The 23,503-nt window shown below is 41.6% G+C and overlaps 1 long non-coding RNA gene across 1 annotated transcript; it reads right to left on the bottom strand.

Annotated features, from left to right (window-relative positions):
* Positions 1-4,706: 4,706 nt before the first annotated feature.
* Positions 4,707-21,395, bottom strand: LOC141370486 (uncharacterized). Its single transcript, XR_012374543.1, has 3 exons — positions 21,287-21,395; positions 7,908-8,072; positions 4,707-4,848 (listed from the first exon to the last, which is right to left on the bottom strand). It is a non-coding gene; the product is annotated as an uncharacterized lncRNA (long non-coding RNA).
* Positions 21,396-23,503: the final 2,108 nt, after the last annotated feature.

Below are 23,503 nucleotides of genomic sequence, written 5' to 3'. Positions count from 1 at the left end.
TGAGCTCCGAGGCATTTCAACATTAGAGGTTGGGTAGAGAAGGATGATGATCCAACAAGAGACAGAGGAGGAATGACCAGAGATGTAGGGACCAGAAGGATAAAGCAACGATGTGAAAAACAGCCGTGTTTTTAGAGCTGTCATTTCTGGTTAGCCTTAGGCCTTCAGATTAGAAATTAAAACTTCATGTTAGAAGTCCTAGATTTAATCCAAGATTTTCTATATGCAATCTCCTAATGTCTCTGAGCTTCAGTTTGTCTGTTAAAAAATATACCTGATGATACTTGCCCTGTTGAACTCAGAGAACAGTTGTGGGAATCAAATGAGATAAGGCATGGGAAGGTGTGTTGCTAAGTTTAAAATGCTGGCCAAACTTGTATTTATGGGGCACCTGTTTCTCTCCTATGCAAATAAGTCACTTGAACAGTTCCAACCATTTGCAAAAGATTTTTAACCCCCCACTTACTCTGCACAAAAGCAACCATACCCCTTGTAGTGAGCTGTGTGAAGTTGCTTATGAGATATATTTGATAATGGGCATAGAAATTAGATCCCAAAGAGTCAGAGTCTTTGAGTATGATAGGGAGGCCGTGCAGCTCACACAAACTGGCAGGCTTCCTAGGTCAAGAAAACTATCTCTAAAGGGTCTTAGGACTGAATAGCTCCTTTATAAGGAATCTGTACCCTGAATATGAAAGAAGATGAAGCAGATTGGAAGAGGAGGAAAAATAATTTTCCTTTTAGGTCCTCGGCTGAGACTCCTCTGTAATAAAAAGACAGATGAACTAGAGAAAAACAAACAAAACTTTAATAACATGCATACTTCCTGTATACATGGGACAGACCCAGGAAAACAGGAACTCCCCAAAAATGGCCCAAGCCATCACCTTCACACCAGTTTCAGCTAGAGACAAAGGACAGATGTTGCCAGTGGGCAAGGCCTGTCACTGGGATGTTACCAGGAAATAACAAGTAACAAGAGTAAGGTTGTTGCAGAGATCTAAATCGTTGCCTTGTCCATTGAGAAGTTTCTAGGGACTTAGTCATCCTTCCCTTCCTAGTACAGAGAGGAAGACAGCCTGACAAATGGAGATTTCCCTTATAAATCTAAAAGCTCTTGCAAGAAGGTCACTTGGTTGTCAGAGTGTTCCCTGCGTCTGCTAGTTCTTAAAAATAATCAGCCCAAAATAATCCTTATGCCAAACAGGCATATTTGGGGGTGACAAATTCTGCTCCCCTTCAAGGGAGAGCAGGTAGAAAGGTAGATAATGACAGGTGAGACCCAAACCTATACACAATGTCCCTTTTGTGCATAGTTTTTGCAATGGTGCCGCCATTCAAACTGTGGAGCTATTTTAAATAGCATGAAGCATGATCATGGGAACAGAGGGTCAAATGTACCCTCACTCAGCAAAAATATAAAATCCAGCCAGAAAAAGAACAGTGGAACATGGAGAAGGAGGAGGCTGATTAAAAATGCAAACCAGAAGGAGACTGGCTCCTATAATACTTATTTGTGACAGGTAAGTCAGTCCATCATATCACCTGAACCATGGAGAATTGTGCTATTGTATTAATTACTCTCTTTAGTGACTCTCTGAGCTTTGGACTATTTAAATTCCAGGATGAGAAAGCACTAATGGATGGTATTGTGGATGTAATGAATTAGCATTTCATGCTGTGCTACTATCTGAAAGAGTTTTAAATGGTAACCCACAGACTAGCAGCGCCCCATGCTTTTAGTGTGCATTCAGCCATTCGTGCCTATTAGTAACAGAGCCACTCTGGGGTCATGTAAAAATTCAAAAGGGAAGAAAAGGAAAGTAGATGTCAGTGGGACTCTTCAGGAAGATTAACATGTTTTGCTGTGAGGTTGTTTATGCTACACTTTCTTGGGTACAATGACAATAAAACCCCAATAGTTCACATTTGAAAGGGAAATCATATGTCCTTTAAAAATTACAAATCAAACTGTCTTTCAAACAGGAGTTTTTAAAAGGCACACTTTCCATACAAATTCCATTTGACAAATTGGCACAGATCCCATGCCATGCCTTCACACTTAGCCATTTCCACACGCCTAAGCTGGGCTTCCACATAAGAGGGATAAACACACAGGCTTGTGGCAGAACATTTCAAGGCTCCGACACAATTGCTCATTAAAACCTAATCAAAGGGGCGCTTGGGTGGCTCAGTCAGTTAAGTGTCTGACTTTGGCTCAGGTCATGATCTCAGGGTCCTGGGATCCCTATGGAGCCCCGTCAGGCTCCCCGCTCAGCAGGAAGTCTGCTTGTCCCTCTGCCCCCTCCCCTCTACTTGTGCTCTCTCTCTCAAAAAGAAATGAAACCTTTAAAAAATAAAAATAAATAAACCCTAATCAAACAATAGAGTGGCACTACATTGCACTGCACATGTGCTCTGCACAAAGTGTCTTCTGAGACGGGTCAAGGCCAAAGCACAAAGGAAATGTTCCCCTTCTTTACGTGTCTCATAATCTTACTTTCCACTCTTCCTAATGCCTTTTTAATAATATTATAAATCCTCATGCCAATATTTCAAAATGTCTCGAATTGGAAAACAGTCCAGAAGAGAAAAGGCCCCTCCCCCACTTCCCCAACACATCTCCCCTCTCCCCCGCTGTCCGGCTAAACATCTGCTTCTAGCTCCTCTGTACAAACTCACTCTACCTCAAATCTCTACGTTCTTAATTCAGCCTTGGCTGGGCTTCTCAGAAAGTAAAGCCTGAGGCAAAAGCTTATGTGTAATATTTTATTAGAGAATACAATCCCAGGAAAGTGGGATTAAGGGAAAAGGGGAATAAGAAGGGGATGTGAGACCCAATATAGGGCAGGTTATCATTACCAAGCTGACCACTTTGGGACTGAGTGTCACTGGTTGCTTGATCTGGTAGGACTGTCATCCAAGGAGCCATGTGAACAAGTGTAACTTCAGACCATGTGTCTGGGGAAGGAGAGAGGAAGACGTTCTCTGCCAGTTCCCATCTCTCACTGGTCAAGTTCCACTTCATGGGATAACTGCCCCATACATCTGAGTGCACAAACGTGGCAATGAGCAAGTCTCAAGGCCTCTCTTGCTTCAGTTCTTATAAAAATAGAAGGCCCAGGGCATGATGGCAGGGATGCTTGCTGCAGTAACAAAGTCTGCTCTTGGGTGGTGCCTGCAGGAAATTGGCCAGAACCCAAGCAGGGCTGGTTATGCAGCAGTGGCTAAGCCAGAGCCAGGGGCCAAGGGCCCCGGAGATAGATGAGTCTATCAGAAGTAACTACAACCCCATTCTTGCAGTTGGTCTTGAAGCTGTGATAGATCATTCCCCACCCCCCGTTCTGGATTCCCCTTATGCTCAACCAGCACTACGGCTGGTCTGTGTTGCTTACCTGGAGGGCTGACCAAAGCTTCGTGGCTGAGGCACTGGTTGTCTTTTCCTTGTTGGGCTGTAGTTGCTATAACTGTCCATTTCTCTCCCCACTCAACACGAAAGCACCAGGAGACACTACAGTTTATCCCTGGATTCCAGACATACTCTCCCTGCCCCTTCTGGTACCACATGATAGGATCGAGCTACCAATTTACAAGGACTGCTTTCTTGGCTTTTGACATACTGGCCTGAGAAACCAAGGACCCCGGTGGACGTGTCCCAGCCACCAATCCTGGAAACCAGAGCATCTAAGCTAGTAGAAACTAAGATTACAGGGGCCAGAACCATAAATGTGATAACTTGGCCTTTGGACGATGGCAAGAGGGGCCAATCCTATTTCTGTCTTTTTGGTTCCCAGGCTCATATATTCTAGCTACTAAGAACATAACATATCAGACACTGGTTAGTAAGAACTGCATGTATACTAATATATATAGTATCACACACTGACCTGTAGGATGTTTTCCCTAAGCTGGTGCCTTAGCTGAGCCTTTGACAGGCCAGTCCTTTGCTCCATAAGAGCAGCTCTTTCTAGATAAGGATTAAGATAGAATAATGGGAGAATTCTCTTGCTGTGTGCTCATGGTTGCACTTCCTTTGTCAGAAAACATGTCTAAGATGTTCTTATATAAGATAGGTCAATAGGTTGAGGCCCTGACAGGAAGGAAGGTGAACCACAAACTGCTATGTCTATCAGGATGGAAGGGTCTGGTGTAAGGGACCTGCACTAGTATCTGACCTGGCTCCTCAAGGAATGGTGCATAGGAAGGCTCAGCATCAAGCTCTGCTTCTGGGAGGCTGGGTAGTCAGCACTAGCAATATCTAGATACATCTTGGTGGGGGGGGGCGGGCATGCTGTTGGGCTCATGTTTAACTTCCATCCCTGCCACCATGGCTACTCTGTTCATGGATCCATTACACCTGCACCAGGGCTACCAAAGATGGAAGGGCTGTCCCTATCTCAGACCACTTCTCCATCAATCTAACAGGAACAACTAAATATACTGCCAGAAGGTCTGCTCAATGAAAGTATTTCCCTTCATCACTGTCTTTTGGGGTTATGCTTGATTGGAGCTAAAATGTAAGACTAGTCTAATTTATACTAGTATCAATATATCATGCTGACCTATCAATGAAGTATAAAACAGCCCCAACACATTCAACTGATCATACAAAACCCTACCACCACCACCATGATGCTATAGGTGTGAATTGAAGGACAAGTATTAGCACTTTAGAAGTAGATGACAAGGTAGATCAAGCCACTTGTTCATGTAATTTATTCATTTCTTCTGGATCTCCTTAGGGCTAATTCCAAATCAAGAGTTTCCAAAACGCTATCCTTAGGGTGTGTTTTCAAGGGCCATACCTGGTAGCAACTTGCTTATCCTGGGTTCCCCAGGGAGCAGAGCCTAGGATTAAAACAATAATAATAAAATAAATAAAAAAGTATATGCTGCTGTATTAGGGAGTACAGTGCAAGGGAAGCAAGATGAGGGAAAGAGGAAGTGAGGCAGAAAAAAAGAGAGCCCATGCAGAGTGTGTTAGTAAGCAGACTGCTGCTTGGTATTCAGCATGATTGATTATTCAGTCTCCTGGGGGTGTTTTTGAAAGTGCTGTATGAATAGTTTCATCTTCAAACAATCCATCCTACTTCTGTGGGAAGTAGGGAGTAAAAATTTGTGTGCCAGCTCCCATAACCAATTGGTCAAATATTTGGTCCATGCAGCAGTTGCCCCCAATCTTCCAGGGCTACACATGCGTGGGGCATGGGACAATCACGAATACCCATGGGGCAATCACGAATACCCATGGGGCAATCACGAATCCTTGATGCATGGGGGCATCTCACCCCTCAGCATCAAAAGCAAAGCCGGAGGGTAGGGGATAAGAAGTAATGTGGTAGGAACATGATGCAAAGTGCTGGCAGGTTGGAGCTCTTAAGAGTTTGCTGAAGCAACAACCAGGCAGGAAGAAGTGGCCGAAGGCCCCGGAAACCAGTAAAGTCAAGAGGATTTGAAGCAGGTGACTGTCTGATACAAGCTTTCTACCTCTGCCATTCCCCTTGTCCAGGTCCTGATTCTTCTTTTCTAATTTTTGTTTTCTATTAGAGTCTGTATCTATACACAGAGCTGTCATCTGTGGTGCTAATCATGCCCTCTCCTCTCCATCATTCCTTCCACTCACCAAGTATATGCTCTACTCTAAACAAAATTATAAAGTAAGCACAGGGAGTTTTTGTTTTCTTACTTCTTACTACTTCCTTTTGGAATTGTTTCAGCAAGTTATCCTCAACTCAGTAAAACAGATATTTATTATAAGCTTGGCATCTGTACTACAGAGTAAGAACATAGACAGAGGTTAAAGAAGTGACTCTTGTCCTGATAAAGCTTACGATCTATCAAGAGAGACACTGCAGAACTGGGGCACTTCTCCTAACCTGGAGGACTAACCACATTTTCCTGAAAAAGATGACTCCTGAGCTAAGTCATAAAGGATGAGTAGGAATTGGTCCAGCAAATCATGGGAAAGGAATTCCAGGAAGAGAGAATCATCTGATCAAGGCATGAAGGCTAGCACAGGGTATAGAGAGAACTGCAATCAGTTGTATGTTACTTGCACATAAAATGTGATACAGTGGCTGGCTGGGGACTAGTACATCATGGGAGATCTTTTATGTCATAATCAGGAACCAGATGGTGATTCAGTAGGTAATGTCAATCCACTGTAAAATTTTAAACAGAAAGAATAAAAATCAGAATTACCTCTTACATACATCACTCTGGCTGAAGAATAGAGGATCGATTTATAACAGCAGGGAGACTAATTGTAATGTTACTGCAGTTGTCCAAGCAAAGGCGATGAAGGTCTGAACCAGTAATGTGGTTACAGAGGGTCAGAGAGAAGGAAAGAAGTTAGAGATATATTTAAGTGGTGATATCAGTAAGACTTCATAACCAATTAGATATAGAGGTTGAGGTGAGCAGAGGCGATTGACAGAGATACAGTGGGTAACTTGAAGTTTTCTGAACTTGAATTCCTGAGAGAGTGTGGTACAATTAGCTGGGATTAAGAATCTAAAGCTTTGGCAGAAAAGATGATACAGTCAGTTCTAGATATGTTAAGATTGACATGCCCATGGAACATCCAAGGACTATCTAGAAGGAAGCTAGGGCTGAAAATATGTGTGAATCATCAGTCTGAAATTGGTGGTTAAAAATATAAGAATATATGAGATCACCCAAGGCAATAATCTAAAGGGAGGAGATGAGTGGACCATGAATAGACCCCTAACGAGGTCCAATGTGTAAGTAGAAGGCAAACAACACGTACCCCACAAAGAGAAAGAGAAGGAATAGAGAGAGAGAGAAAACAGGACCCACAGAAGAGTTCTGCTGGTCAGGAGCGTGTAGAGATGCTACCATGAACAAAAAGAGGAATGCTTCATTCTCTGCGAATAAAGAGAAAGTGATAAGTAAGGGTCCACATCTAGATTCAGAGAAATTTGATGTTCAAGTTGGTGGGCTGGATGGCCCCAATTTTCTCAGTGAAGTAGGGAAGGAAGGATATGATGGACCTGCGGTGGATGGACCTTGAGTGGTGGCTTGATGAGAACAGGGCAGGTATGACCTAGTCCCTAATGATAATAAGATAAAGAGGTAGCATAATAAATCAAAACCTTGGAGTGTCATTGTACGATTTCCTCAACAGTGAGCCTCACCTGGCAAGAAGGAGGGAATAAAGCAAAATATGGCACCGATCAAGGACTGAGGTCTGGTGGGCTGGGGGTCCTAAAAGGAGGAAGTTACAAAGGAGTTGAATCAGCTCTACAGTCTAGGCTAGTGGGAGAGTAGAATGAGGCCAGTATAAATTTAGAAAACAAAACTGAGAAATCGTGAACTGGAAGTTTAAGACTGAGGAGAAGTTGCAAACAATGAGGATGTGAGGGAGTTAGAATAATGGACTGTGGTCAGAATTGGAATATGAGTTTAAGATCATTTCTAACTGTGCAGGGCCCCACTGTAATGCCACATCCCACCTCTCTGTAGCCCAGGCCAAGCCCCATTAGTGCCAGCCCCAGTTCCTCTTTTCATCCTCATCAAATTGTATTCATCCTACATTTCATGCTTTTGAAATTCAGCTAAATGAATTAGGCTAATCTGTTGAACTAATCATGATAAGATATTGATGGCTGATGAATACTTGATATGTTATCCATCCCGGAAAATAGACTCCTGATGATAATGACTGAAAAACAGTGGTTCTTAACTAGAGACGTGGCAGAGTCCCCTGCTGTGCTATTTCAATAATTAGCTCCCCCTGGCCTCCAACTTAAGAAATTCTGATTCAGTCACTCTGGGATGGGAACTGAACATCTGAATTTTTGCAAATATCTCCATTAAAGAGGTAAGTCAGTGGAATAATGCCCAGGGACTAGATGAGCCTTCTTCCAGCTCCTCAAATCAGTAACTCCTTCTATATGTTCTATAGTTGACTTTGGTGGTTGTCGTTGCTGTCTCTCTATGAAGCTTTTTCGTGCCCCCTCTTTGCACTTTTGTATTCACTTCTGATCCATCTTGCGATATCTGAGACGACTTTGGTGTCATTTTCCTCTGGACACAGTGGGATTTATGACCTAGGAAGAACCCATCAGAGACTTTTTTTGAGCTTCAAGAAACGGATTTGGAAGCCATCATTTATAGTGGTGTTGCTAATTCAGTATAAATCTCCAGCCACTGGCGGTCATCTTCCCAGATATTGGCAGGAGTCTGTCTATAGAATGAAGCCAAGCAAAGGTAAGCAGAAATGACATATGAGTGCCTATTCCTGTCCCTGGTTCCTGGAATTCTTCCTTCAATCCTGTGTGCTGCCCCAGTATCCTCCCCACTGATGGGAGCCAAAAATATCAATTTCAGTCTCTTACCACAGAAAAGGACCTGATTAATACATATACATGGAAGGTGAATTTTTCCTAAGAACATCAACCTGTTATTCATTTCTCTGGATTCATTTATTCACGTGGACAAGAAAACCTTTTACAATGATACATTTGATACTAGAGCAGAATAGAGTAGACCCTCATTAATGTGACTGGCCAACAGGAAGGGATTTGGGGGGGAAAGTTCTAGATGGTAGAATGTGTTTTATGAGAAGCATTATTATATCCAAGAACAAAAACAACTCGAACTAGTGGAAGTTTCCTGGGGACCTGTTTTTGGTGATTAAATGCAAAGGCAAGATGGTGTATTAGTGAGTCTGTGAACTTGCCTCCTACCCTTGGCTTTCCCCCAACCAGACGCATGATCTTGGGTCAACCATTTGAGCTCTCTCGGTCCAGTTTTAACTGTAAAATGTCAACTCTCTGATTCTAGACTTTTAAAAACTCAGCTTTAAAATTATTAAAGCTAAATTATAGAAATATTACATAATTGTTAAGTGTGCAAAGTTGCATAAAATTAGTTTGGTCTCAATTCAAACTCTCTCTTTTATCTTTTTTTATATCTTGCAAATTTGCTAAGCAAACCTTTGTGAAATGGATGCCATATATGTCAGCCCAGCCCTGATGTGAATGTTCACAAATTAAGGTCTGAATCAATGAGCTTGGGACGTACCCAAGTGAACAGGTGGGATTAGTACTCTCACAGAGGGAATTCTGAGAAATCTCTATCAACAGCCAAAAGCTATAAACTCACCATTGCTTCTTATTCCTCTTTAAGGTAGAACTACAGAGGAGAAGCTCTGGATTTCCCTTTAAATTGTCCCCATGAGATAATTAAACACAGATCCTTTATTTCTTAGGCAGTCTCCCATATGGGTAAAAGATGTGAAAGATCAAGGCAACATATGTGAAAATGTGTAAAGCAAAAAGAAAAATCACTTATTTGAACATCTTAAAAAATCAAGATAAAAAAAGAGAATACCAAGGGAGTCATAAAAAGTTAGCTCTAGGCCAGAGAAATGTTGCTTTTAATTTCTATACAGTAGAAGAAAATTTAGCAGCATGATAACACTTCATTAAAAGGTATATCTTTAAAGATCTGTATTATCAAATTTGAATCGGGGAGATAGCATGAGGAAGTTTAAACTGACACATGCTGATTGAGCATTTATTTAGCAAACAGGATCTACCGCTTACTGAAAAATATATAGAACATCTCTTTCAACCCAAATATGGTGTAGATTTCAAAGGAATATGGAACAAGAGAGGGGGAAGAAAAAAACCCTACCTTTTAGACTGCTCTTGGTCAAGGGGCTGTTGCGCTGTGTGTGTGTGTGTGTGTGTGTGTGTGTGTGCCTGAGCAAATCTCTAGGAGCCCATCGCTATGGGCATTAAAATACATAAAATAGAGGTATAAAAACTGAAAATGAGAAATTTTCCTATAACTTTCCAAACTGAAGCACTTCACCTGAAAGCCTTTTGCTTCATTTTGTAGTTCCAGGTCCTGCATTATTTTTGGTGGTTTGGTTTAATTATGACATTGAAGATTCTTTTAGGCATTTAGACATATATGAGCTTATTCCTTCAATGTAAAGCTTAGTGTGTTGCATCAGAAAAATGAGCCTTTGGAACAACTTAAGGCTCACTATTTGAGCAGCGTGCCAAGTTTTAATTTGGTCAATCTGATACATTTGTTCTCTGCCTTCAGGGGTTTTCAACCCTGGCTGTATATTAGAATTGAGTGGGAGTGCAGACATCACTATATGTTTTAAAGTCCAGCCCCCAGGACCCCCATTCTGTGATTCTTCATCTTTGACTTTGACCTTTCCCCTGTAGAGGAGTGCCCTTCTCTCTACTTCCTTCCCCATGTAGCCCAGACCACACCCCCCATCTGTTCCATCATTTTCCTCCCAAGAGTCACAGTAAAACTACGACTGCGGGTCAGTGCCATACTCACCACTTTCTACCCTCATAGAATCAGCCAAGATTGGTGCTACCAGAGACTCAAAGTCCCAAATCTAAGCCAGGTCTTCAATACTGCCTGGTAACTTTTTTTTTTAAGTTTTTATTTTAATTCCAGTTAGTTAGCATACAGGGTTATATTAGTTATGGATATGCAATATAGCATATGTGCTGCCAAAGTGAGCACTGGATATGCAATATAGCAGTTCAACCATTCCACACACCACATTGTGCTCATCACAGTAAGTGCACTCCTTAACCCCTCATTTCACCCATCCCCCCACCCCTCTCCCCTCTGGTGACCAGCCGTTTGTTCTCTATAGTTAAGAGTCTGTTCCTTGGTTTGTCTCTCTCTCTCTCTTTTCTTTTCCCCTTTGTTTTGTTTCTTAAATCTACATATGAGTGAAATCATATGGTACTTGTCTTATTTCACTTCGCATTATATTCTCTAGCTCCATCCACGTTATTGCAAATGGCAAGATTTCATGCTTTTTTATGGCTGAATAATATTCCTCTGTGTGTGTTTTGTGTGTGTGTGTATCGATGGACACTTGGGCTGATTCCATATTTTGGCTATTGTAAATAATGCTGCTATAAACATTGGTATGCAGGTATCCCTTTGAATTAGTGTTTTTGTATCCTTTGGGTAAATACCCTGTAGTGCGATTGCTGGATCATATGGTAATTCTATTTTCAACGTTTTAAGGCACCTCCATACTGTTTTCCACATTGCATTCCCACCAAGAGTACATGAGGGTTCCTTTTTTTCCACATCCTTGCCAACACCTGTTGTTTCTTGTGTTGTTGATTTTAGCCATTCTGACAGGTGTGAGATACCTCATTGTAGTTATGATTTGCATTTCCCTGATGATAAGTGATGATGAGCATCTCTTCATGTATCTTTTGGCCATTTGTATGTCTTCTTTGGAGAAATGTCTGTTCATGCCTTCTGCCCATTTATTAATTGGATTTGTTGCTTTTTGAGTGTTGAGTTGTATAAGGTTTCTTATATATTTTGTATCCTAACCCTTTATTGGATATGTCATTTGAAAATATCTTCTCCCGTTCCATAGGTTGCCTTTGAGTTTTGTTGATTGTTTCTTTCACCATGCAGAAGCTTTTTATTTTGATGTAGTCTCAATAGTTTATTGTTGCTTTTGTTTCCCATACCTCAGGAGACATATCTAGAAAGAAGTTGCTATGGCCAATGTCAGAGAAATTACTACCTGTGTTCTCCTCTAGAATTTTTATGGTTTCAGTTCTCACATTTAGGTCTTTAATCCATTTTGAACTTATTTTTGTGTACAATGTCAGAAAGTGGTCCAGTTTCATTCTTTGCATGTTGCTGTCCAGTTTTCCCAACACCACTTGTTGAAGAGGATGTCTTTTTCCCATTGAATATTCTTGCCTCCTTTGTCAAAGATTAAGTGATGATATAATTGTGGGTTTATTCCTGGATTTTCTATTCTGTTCTTTTGATCTATGTGTCTATTGTTGTGCCAGTACCATACTGTTTTGATTACTACAGCTATGTTATATAACTTAAAGTCTAGAATTGTGATGCTTCTAGCTTTGCTCCCCCCCCCCCAAGTTTGCTTTGGCTATTCAGTTTCCATACAAACTTTAGGACTGTTTGTTCTAGCTCTGTGAAAAATGCTGTTGGTGTTTTGATAGGGATTGCAATAAGCATATAGATTGCTTTGGGTAGCATAGACATGTTAACAACATTTGTTCTTCAAATACATGAATGTGGAATGTCCTTCGATTTCTTTGCATTGTCTTCAATTTCTTTCATCAGTGTTTTATAGTTTTCAGATTACAGGTCTTGCATGTCTTGGTTAGGTTTGATTCCTAGGTATCTTATTAATTGTGGTGCAGTTGTAAATGGGATTGTTTTCTTAATTTTTCTTTCTGCCATTTCATTATCAGTGTATAGAAATGCAACAGATTTCTGTACATCAGTTTTGTGTCCTATAATTTACTGAATTCATTTATTAGGGTTTTTTTTAAGATAGATTTATTTATTTATTTATTTATTTATTTATTTATTTATTTACTTTAGAGAAAGAGAAAGCATGCCCATGTATGAGTGGGAGGGAGAGGGGCAGAAAGAAACAGAGGGAAAGAATACAAAGCAGACTCCACACTGAGTGCAGAGCCCAATGTGGGGATTAATCCCACAACCACAAGATCATGACCTGAGATGAAACCAAGTGTCAGATGCCCAACCAACTGAGCCACCCAGGCACCCCATGTTTATTAGTTCTGGCAGTTTTTTGGTGGAGTTTTTCCGGATTTCTATGTATAGTATCATGACATCTGCAAATAGTGAAAGTTTTACTTCTTCCTCACCGATTTGGATGCCATTTATTTCTTGTTCTTGTCTGATTGCTGTGGCTAGGACTTCCAGTACTATGTTGAATAAAAGTAGTGAGAGTGGACATCCTTGCCTTATTCCTGACCTTAGGGGACAAGCTCTCCCTTTCTCTCCCTATTAAGGATAGTGTTCACTGTGGGTTTTTTATAGATGGCCTTTATTATGTTGAGGTATGTTCCCTATAAACCTTTGTCGAGGATTTTTATCATGAATACATGTTGTACTTTGTCACATGCCTTTTCTGCATCTATCGAAATGATCATATTGTACTTATCCTTTTTTTATGGATATGATGTATCATATTGATTGATTTGCAAATATTGGACCATCCTTGCAACCCAGGAAGAAATCCCACTTGAGTGTGACAAATGATTTTTTTAATGTATTGTTAAATTTAGCTCACTAGTATTTTACTGAGAATTTTGGCATCCATGCTCATCAGTGATTTATTGGCCTGGTGACTTTATCTGGTTTTGGTGTCAGGGTAATGCTGTCCTCATAGAATGAATTTGGAAGTTTTCCTTCATTTTCTATTTTTTGGGATAGTTTGAGAAGAGTAGGTTTTGGTAGAATGTTTGGTAGAATTCACCTGTGAAGCCCTTTAGTCCTGGACTTTTGTTTGCTGGGAGTTCTTTGACTACTGACTCAATTTCTTTGCTTTACTCGAATTTTCTATTTCTTCCTGTTTCAGTTTTGGTAGTTTATATGTTTCTAGGAATTTATCCATTTCTTCTAGATTGTCCAAGTTGCTGACATATAGTTTCATATAATATTCTCTTATGACTGTTTGTATTTCTGTAGTGTTGGTTGTTATTTCTTCTGTCTCGTTTGTAATTTTATTTGAGCCCTTTCTCTTTTGTTCTTGATAAGTCTGACTAGAGGTTTATCAATTGTACTGATTTTTTTCAAAGAAGCAGCTCCTGATTTCATTGATCTGTTCTATTGTTTTTTTAGTTTCTGCATCATTTCTTTCTGCTCTAATCCTTATTATTTTCTTCCTTCTGCTGGTTTCAGGTTTTGTTTGTTGTTCTTATTCCAGTTTCTTTAGGTGTTACATTAGGTTCCTTATTTGAGGTTTTTCTTGCTTCGTAAGGTAGCAAGAAGGTATTGAGGTATTGCTGTAAACTTCCCTGTTAGAACCACTTTTGCCGCAACCCAGAGGTTTTGGATCTTTGTGTTTTCATTTCCATTTGTTTCCATAGACTTTTTTATTTCTTTTTTTATTTCCTGGTTGACCCATTCATTGTTTAGTAAGTAATTTATTTGTGGTCTTTCCAGATTTTTTCTTGTGGTTGACTTCTAGTTTCATAACATTGTGGTCAGAAAATATGCATAGTATGATTTCAATCTTCTTCAATTTGTTGAGGTTTGTTTTGTGGGCTAATATGTGATCTATTCTGGAAAATGTGCCATGTACGCTTGAAAAGACTATGTAATCTACTGTTTTCGGATGGAATGTTCTGAATATACCTGTTAAGTCCATCTGGTCCAGTATGTCATTCAAAGCCAATGTGTTTGTGTATAATCTCTTCTATATATAGCAGTCTATATTAAGTTGATGGTCATTTAAGTTTGAATCCACTCTTCTCTCTTCTCCACATTTTAGATATATGTTATATTTTATATCCTTTTTTTGAGAGTTCCTTAACTGGTGTTTTACAGAAATATTTTTTTTTTACTGCTTTTGTGTTTCCTACTTCTATATTGTCACTTTTGGTTTATCCTTTCCACTCCGAGAGTTCCTTTTAATATTTCTTACAGAGTTGGTGTAGTGGTCATGAATGCCTTCAGTTCTTGTTTGTCTGAAAAACTCCATCCTCCTATTCTGAATGATCACCTAACTGGATAGAGTATATTCTTAACAGCAGAGTGTTCCCATTCAGTGCTTTGAATATATCATGCCACTCCCTTCTGGCCTGCAAAGTTTCTGTTGAAAAATCTCCTGCTAGCCTTATGATTTTTCCCTTATAAATTAATAACTTTTTTGTCTTGTGCTTTAAATTTTTTTCTTTATCACTATATTTTGCAAACTTAATTACAATATGTCTTGGTTTGGTCTGCTTTTGTTGATTTTGTTGGGCATTCTCTGTGCCTCCTGGATCTGGATATCCCCACACTGGAGAACTTTTCAGCTATTATTTCTTCAAATAAATTTTCTGCCTTCTTTTCTCTCTCTTCTTCTGGGACTCCTATAATATGAAAGTTACTACATTTGATGGAATCACTGAGTTTCCTAAGTCTGTTCTTATTTTGCATAATTCTTTTCTCTCTCTTTTGTTCAGCTTGATTACTTTCATTAGTATGTCTTCTAGATCACTAATTCATTCCTGTGCTTCCTCCATCCTGCTTTCATTTCATTTATTGAGCCATTTATCTCTGCTGTTACTCCTCATCTCTGTGTTAAGGGTCACACTCATGCCTTCCACTGTTTTCTCAGGTCTGGTGAATAACCTTATGATCATTGTTTAAATTCCCTTAGATCTCTGGCTGTGGCTTTGTCCTGTTCTTTCATTTGGCATACATTTCTCTGTCGTCTCATTTTGTCTGCCTCTCTGTGTCTGTTTCTGTGTGTTAAGGAAGTCTGTGTGTTAGGAAAGTGTCCTTTGCTCTTGAAAGTAGTGATTTTATGAAGAAGAGGTGCCCTTCAGTGCAGTGTGCCCTGTTCACCAGAACCTGGCATTCAGGAGAGTATCCTATGGGTGTTGTGTCTGAGTCACTTTTCCTTTCAGCATGGTCATCTGCACTGACTCTACCTGTTGGGGGCTGTACTTGCTCTCTGTTGTGTTAGTGAGATCCAGGCAGGCCAGTTGTGAGGGGGCATGCCCACTGGGGAACTTGAGAGCAGGGTGGTGGTGTTAGCAAAATTTTCACTGGGCCACAAGTCCTATGCTGGATCCCTGGAGGTGCTATGGCAGCCGGGGGATGTGTGCCAGGGTGGCCAGGGGCATGAGGCTGAGCACAACATGTGGGGTAGTAACTGTTCACCTGGTGGCTGAGTGGGGTACATGAGTGGCCTTAACAAAATTCGCCTGAGCCCAGCGCTGAGGCCAGCTGGCTTGGAGTGGGCGAGTCCTCAGTAGAACTTGTGCATGTGGTCACTGTTAGCACGTTAGGTAGCAAGTATCTGGGCAGCACCACCTCCCGCAGGTGGCTCTGTGTTTATGCTGGGGGTCAGGGAAGGAAAGTGGCACCTACCAGGGGCACCTGAGTGGCTCAGTTAAGCGTCTGCCTTCAGCTCAGGTCATGATCCCAGGGTCCTGGGATCGAGCCCCGCATTGGGCTCCCTGCTCCACGGGAAGCCTGCTTCTCCCTCTCACACTCCCCCTGCTTGTGTTCCCTCTCTCACTGTCTCTCTCTGTCAAATAAATAAATAAAATCTAAAAGAAAGAAAGAAAGAAAGAAAGAAAATGGCACCTACCAGCTCCCTTGTTTTCAGAGAACCCTCAACATGATCCAAAATCAATATGAACAGGTCTGTCACCCATTTGTTCTGGCATTGTGTATGTAAACTGCCGTTTTTATGCTGCCTCTCTGGGCAGGCTGCTGTCTCTTTAAGGGCAGTAACCCAGCTACAACTTGCCTTCCTGTCTCATCGGGTGCTGAGTCAGCTGACTTTTAAAGCTCCAGGCTCCATGTCCCCCTGATTTTACAAACTTTGAGAATTCAGCCCCTCTGGTTTTTGAACTTCCTAACCTTTCAGATGTAGCTTCTTCTCTGTATTTAGTTGTGGAGTCTGTTCTGCGAGTCTTTGGATCACTCTCTAGCTTATTACCTGGATGTGGGTGCTTTCTTGTTGTAAATGTGGGGCCAGGTGAGCTCAGCGTCCTCCTACTCCCACTCTACTATCTTCCTGAGCTCCTGCCTGGTAATTTTTTAAAAGTGTTCTTCATATGTCACTAACACTTCCAATGAACCCAGAAATAGTCATTGAATATTTACTCAGCACTGCTTTAAGTGCTGGAAATATAATTTCAGACACAGTAGATGGAGTCCCTGACTTTAAGGAATGTACATTTCATGGAAGGAAACATAAAATAAATACAGACAAATAAATGAATATTCAAATGTGGAGAATTGATACATAATATAAAGAAGCTAAAATAGGATTGTGTGGTAAGGGGGGCAATGAGTGGGGTGGTGGTGACGTGCCCTCTAGATTGCTCAGGGAAGAGCTCTTGGGGTGAGGTGACTTTTGACTTGAGACCTAAAATGTAAGGAGGCAAGCCTGAAAGTATCTGGGGGAGCGCATTAGAGCAAAGGAGGAGAAAATGCAAAAGTCCTGGAACAGGAATGAGCTTGGTGTGTTTGAAGGGCAGGAAGGAGGCCTGGGTCCTCTAGGAGTGGTCAAGGGAGAAAGTAGGAACAATATAGTCGTAGAGATGGGCAAAGAACAGATCATGGGGGCCTTTTAGGTCCTGTAGAGGATTTCAGGTTTTGTCCTAAATGTGATGGGAGCCCAATGAAGAGTTTTAAGCAGGGGCTTCAGATGATCTGATGATGTCTTCTTTCTGTTCCACTTGCTCCTTGGCCTCTGGCTGTTTCCATCATTCTTCTGACAGTGATACGGCGAAGGTTACCCATTCTCTTCTCTTCTTCTCCATGGCACTTGGCCCAATCACCCAGTCTCTTCTTCCTTAAAAATCCTCTCTTCCCTTGAGTTCCATGACACCCTCTCTCTAGAATTTTATTCCTTGTCTCTGCCCTTTCCTGACTCCTCAGTCCCTTTTGTGGGATTCTCTTTTCCATTTACTCTTAATGGTTGCTATTCTTCAGTATTGTATTCTGGGCCCTAATTCCTCCTTACTTTACACACCCAACCAGGAAAATATCTTCTATTGCACATGCTTCAAATACAACTCTGTGATAATGATGCCTTTAGCCCAGATCTTTTTTCCAGGCTCTGAGCTTATGTGTCCAACCGGCCCCTTCGCATCCTCACATGGATGTCCCCAGGTACTAAAAACTTACCGTATCCCAAACTGAATTTGTAAGCATTCTCCAAAGCAGCGCCTCCTTCTACACTTCCTATCTTAAAGAATACCACCCAATCTAACAAGTTGCTCAAGCTAGAATCAGAGACGTCATACCTGACTCCTCTCTCTCCATCACCCTCAACATCTGATGACCGGCTCAGTTCAATCTGATTCTCCCTTCATAGCATCTTTCTGTTATGCCCACTCTCCTCTACCTGCTCCACAACTGTCCTGATTTGACCCTCTCTCATCTCCTGCCTCTGTCAGTGTCATGCTACCTAACCAGTCTCACTTCCCTAGGTCTTGTTTCTCTCAACTGCACTCAGGCTGATATTTTTAACATGCCAATCAATCACACAATCTCCTACTTAAAAATCTGTGAGTGGCCCTCCACCCCAGGCCCCTTTTCCTTGAGGACGAACCAATACCCCTAAGCATGACTTCAAAACCCTCCATGATTTGGCTGCTGCCTACCCTCCTCCAAATTGATTATCACTCCCTGCCTCCAGGTCCATGCCCTGATCGTAACAAACTATTGGCAGTCCCTTGGCCAACCCTCCTCTCACTTCACTCAAAGCTCTTCTCTCTGCCTGCACACCAGTCTTTGGGTTACACCTCTTTTCTCTTTGACAACTTCAGGTCTCAGCCTAGAATTACCTCCTGCAAGAATTCACCAAATTATGCCCTACTTCCAATCCCAGTTTTCCCCTCTCATATGCTCCTATTGTAGCACCAACCACCATTTTTTTTTTTTTTTTAGTGAAATAGAGAAGAAAGCATCCCGCTCCCTATTTAGACCACCACCCAAAAAATCTGCTTCCTGATGAGAGTAGATGTTGGCACATCTGGGTCCAGCAGAAAGGGACACTAGACCCGATTTTTTGAAAATATCCCAGCATAGTAGCAGCAAAACTATGATTGAGTTTATGAGAAGAGAGAGGGATCAAGTGTGTTGGGGCATGAAGGATCTATCCTAATTTCTTGGGCATAGTGCCTGGTGAGGTCAAGTTCCCAGGGCAGATTCAACAGGAATCTTAAGCACTACAATGACCTGAGAGAAAAAGCCATACAACCTAGAGAGGCCAGGTAGGTGACAATGTGAGATGTCTTGTTACCTTTCTGCATGGATGTCCAAACAAGCACATGTCTACACAGATGCTTAAGCATCAGGTGACCCTCCTGCCTCCAAAACCTTAGTAAATTATAAGCTCCCAAACCAAAGCTAGGAAAGGGGGGAGAAATTATACATTAACTGAGAGCTAAGCTTCCCTGGTGACATAGGAACTCAAAAAAATAGAGCCAAGTTAAAGAAAAAATAAAGACATATTTCTTCCACATCTGAGTTATGAACTGAGATTTGTATTGCTCCACTTATTCTGAAGAGTAATCACCTATTTATTTGTTTATCTCTCTAACTAGATCATAAGATGCCTTGCTCAGACCATAGAGTCTGACTAATAATGGTGATCAATAAATATATGTGAGAAGAATAAATAAATGAACACATGTTTTAGAATTAAAAAAATGAGTCACAATTAAGAACTCTGCGAATCTCAGTCTGCTGGGGAGAGAGACAAAGATACAAGGAACTATGGAGCAGTGGGTTCTAGTGGAGATACATATATGGGGCAATGGGAGCACTGGAGTGAACAACTAAAATTCTTGCTGGAGGTCCAGGAAGGCTTCATGGAGGAGATGACATTTGCGCTTAGATGTAAAGGTAGACAACAGGTCTGATAACCAGTTGGGTGCTGCATCAGGCCTAGCTAATCATTTCCCCCATTTATTATTTGGATACACACTATTTCCACTGAGGGTCAACACAAAAAGTGTAAAGATGCATCAAGGAGGGCACTGAGTGCAGATCCTAGGAAGAGGCATTTGGAAAGGTAATGGGATAGTGTGCACTTGACCACGTGTGAGTCGTTCATTCTTCCTTCACCTTTTTTTCACCTACCAATGTTTGTGTCATCTCTGCACCTTACATTCGTATTGTGGGTTCACAAACTGTGTTCCGTGTCTCTGCCATGTTGTAGAATAGTGCTAAGGTTTAAAGTTAAAAGTAGGTTTGAAATTCAGGAGCCAGATATTTTGGGTCTAGTTTTGCCCTATTTCCTCTGCCATAATCTTTTCCTACACAGTCAGTTAAGCAAATGCTATATATGGTCAGTATGGAGGGAGAAAATGGGGCCACGTGCTTTGCAAATGTCAAATCCTTATTCAAGCCAGGGCCTGACCTGAGGAGCAGTGGGCTCCTCTATTCTTTGGACCCTTCCATTCCACCTTTACAAAACTTCCAGTCTCTCCTTCCTTCTCCTTCTGATTTCTTCTTTTCTTCCTCTTCCTCTTGTCCTTTCTCTAGACTCTGACCCCTTGCTCCAGCACGGAGCATGGCAGTAGGAAGCTTTCTGTTAGCAAGCACTGGTCCCAGCTCTCTTGCTACAAATTGAACAATTGAGGCCATCTAGCCCAGGGGTTCCAACATGTCACTCTTCATCAGATTCATCTGAGATTTTTCTTTTTTTAAGCCAGTGCTCATGGCCTCATTTCAAGATCTTGGAATTTAAATATTCTAGCGTGAAGTCCAGGCACGGGTATTTCAAATGCTTCCCCAAGAAATTCTAAAGTATAGTCAGGGTGGAGAATCACTCATCTAGGCTGTCCCTCCATATTAGGTTTTGGTTTTTGTGAGATTTTTGTTGTTGTTGTTGTTGTTGTTGTTTGTTTTCTTAAAGTGGTCGTTGGCCTGAACGATTTTTAAGAAAACTGACAACTTTCTAGTCTCTGATATCCCACTCAAAGGCCCATATTGGTGGATCCCTGGAGGAAAATTCTGGTCAGGATCGGGAGTTACAGAGGAAGAGAGGGGAAGCTGGTTGCAGATAAGATGCAAAGAGAGGAAGAGAGGGGTAAGTTCTGACCCTTCCATACCTGGTTAGTCCTGGTGTCTCTGATAGGAGAGGGTTTTGTGTTTTTGTTTTATTTTGCTTTGTTTTGTTTTTCTCACGAGGGAAAAGCACACTTTCTTTAAGGAAAAGTGCCTTTTAAATCCTACCGTTGCACATATACTGATATGATTTGAATACTCTGGCTCTTTTGTTTGTTGTTTGTTTTGTTGTATTTTAATATAGAGTCTACAGCCAAAGAGCCATTTTGTGGAGCTCCCCGCGTCCCACCCAAATTCTGTACATATGAATATCTGTCAAGAATAAGAATAAAAGATTTTTTTTTAAGATTTTATTTATTTGACAGAGAGAAAGACAGCGAGAGAGGGAACACAAGCAGTGGGAGTGGGAGAGGGAGAAGCAGGCTTCCTGCAGAGCAGGGAGCCTGATGTGGGGCTCGATCCCAGGACTCTGGGATCATGACCTGAGCCAAAAGCAGACGCTTAACGACTGAGCCACCCAGGTGCCCCTGTCAATGAGTATTAAGTTGGGGTTATTATAGACTCTGAGTAACTCTTCCACTGGGGGCTCAGCATGTTTCAAGAAGCAACATGCATTGTTGATAAAACAATGAGTATCTTGACTCATCACAGAAACACTAAGAAATCAAGCATTCCATCAAAGAAAGCATTTTGTGAAAATGAACCCACTTACTGAAAGAGCGAGTCTTCAGTGTCCTTTTTCCCCTTGTCAATAACCAGTATTTATGGGAAGCATTGCGTTTCCTTATTTCCCCTGTGTCTCATCTTGAATGCTCTGCTCCATGAGGGAGAATATATTCACCTTCTTTTGCCTTCTCATGGTCAGACCATTCAGGTTCTTTGTGACATCAGCTCGGTCTATGTGAGGTTTCTCAGCCATCATGCTTCATGGTCTGTGATGAGTCAGGCTGGACCCCTAATTTATTTGGGGAAAGCAGAAGATTGTGGAGTTGGATGACAGCTTCAACCATAGACCCCCAACTCTCCCACCACCCTTATTAGTAGTGTGGCCCCAAAGTGTTTAATCAAATTCTCTGATTTTCATTTATTTAGTAAATCTAAAGGGCGTCTGTGAGGGTCATGAGTTAGTGTCTAAGAATATGTTTTCTAAGCTTTAAAGTGCTATACATGTTTAAGGTATAGTTCTTATCTTCTTTCGGAAAAATTAAGAAATTTCCTCTCATTGGGGATTTTCACAATTTCTAGTTAGTGATATCTTCTTTCCATTGGCAGACAGGATTTGTTGCAGGCTGAACTGTGTCCCTCTGAAAGATAGTGAAGTTCCTAACACCCAGGACCTGTGGAAATAGAGTCTTGGTAGGTGATCAAGTGAAGATGAGGTCATTAGGGTGGGCCCCTAATCCAGTATGACTATGGCCTTATGAAAAGGGGGAATTTGAACACAGAGGCAGAGACACGTAAAGAAAGAAGACAGCCATCTATAAGCCAAGAATTGCCTGAGGCTACCAGAAGGTGGAGAGAGGCCTGGAACAGGCCTCTCCCTCACAGCTCTCAGAAGGAACCAGCCCTGCTGACACTTTGATCTCAGACTTCTAGCCTCCAGAACTGTGAGACAATAAATGTCTGTTGTTTAAGCTACTCAGTTTGTGGTATTTTGTTATGGCAGCCCCAGGAAACTAATACATTATTATTTCTGGAAGACCTGAAATGCCCTCCAGCTGAAGTTCTGAGCAAGAATCTTTTCAACCCCAGCAGGGGTTGTTCTCAATCAAAATAAGAATGGGAGGTCATGATCTCAAACTTGCGGCCTTTGGGGAGGTTTCTGGGGTTTAGATGGCTTGCTATACCCAGCTGGACACACGTGGACCCGCATCACCTGTATGGGAGGCTGATGTGTGGGTACCTGTCCTCCTTGGACCCTCACCTCCACTGCCTAATTTCATATTGGCAGGCTTGGATCCGTGAATACTTACAGCGGAATTTGAAAGTGCCTAGTTATATAAGTTTAAAATTTTCAAGTCAAATTCCACCGTATTTGCACGCCAAAACCATTATGAAGGGTTACTCTCAAATATAAAATGAAGATTCATAAAACTTCCCTATGCATGTGGCTCAAGTTTGAATTACAGCCAACTCTTGTTTTTTTTGTGGTGATCAATAAAGAAATCCCTAGGGGTGTCTGGGTGGCTCCGTGGGTTAAGAGTCCGTCTGACTCTTGATTTCGGTTCAGGTAATGATCTCAGGGTCATGAGACTGAGCCCGGTGTTGGGCTACATGCTGGGCATGGAGCCTGCTTGAGATTCTGTCTCTCCCTCTGCCTCTGCCCCTCCCCCACCGCTTGTGCTCTTGCACATTCTCTTGGAAGGAGGGAGGGAGGGAGGGAGGAAGAAGGGAAGGAAGGAAATATCCCTGTAGGGCAATGGTATCAACCCACCCTGCGCATTTGCATCACCTGGAAGTTTTTAGAAATACTGATAATGCCTGGGTGATACCGCCCTCAGAGATTCCATTTCGATTTCATCTGGAGGATGTCCTGGACGTTGAGATGTGAAAGCTCCAAGCCAAGATTGAAAACCACTGGGAAAGTATAGGTTCTGGAGTCAGCCACACATGAGCTGGGATTGTGGTCCGCCATGTAATGGCTGTGCACTTCCTCATTTGTGAAACAGGGGTGATAATAATAATAAATAAATAAACATCATCTGGATGATGAGAAGTCTTGAGTCACAGCTTGTGATTCATCTGGAAAAAGAAAAAAAAACGGTAAAAGCTTAATTCTTTTAAAAGGAAGTTAGAGCAAAAACCCTTGAAATATTTCTATATTTCTCAGTCTGCTCTGACAAGTTTTCAACACTCTGTGATTCAACTCCAAGAATGGAAATCAAGTTAACAGGAAATAAATGGCCTAGCCTTATTTTCAGGGGGTCAC

Source organism: Callorhinus ursinus, unplaced genomic scaffold (genome assembly GCF_003265705.2).
Source record: "Callorhinus ursinus isolate GAN/ISIS: 27379988/994484 unplaced genomic scaffold, GSC_fseal_2.0 scaffold36, whole genome shotgun sequence".
NCBI lineage: Eukaryota > Metazoa > Chordata > Mammalia > Carnivora > Otariidae > Callorhinus > Callorhinus ursinus.
Note: the sequence above shows the minus strand (reverse complement) of the source record. Positions and strands in the feature narration are given on the sequence as shown.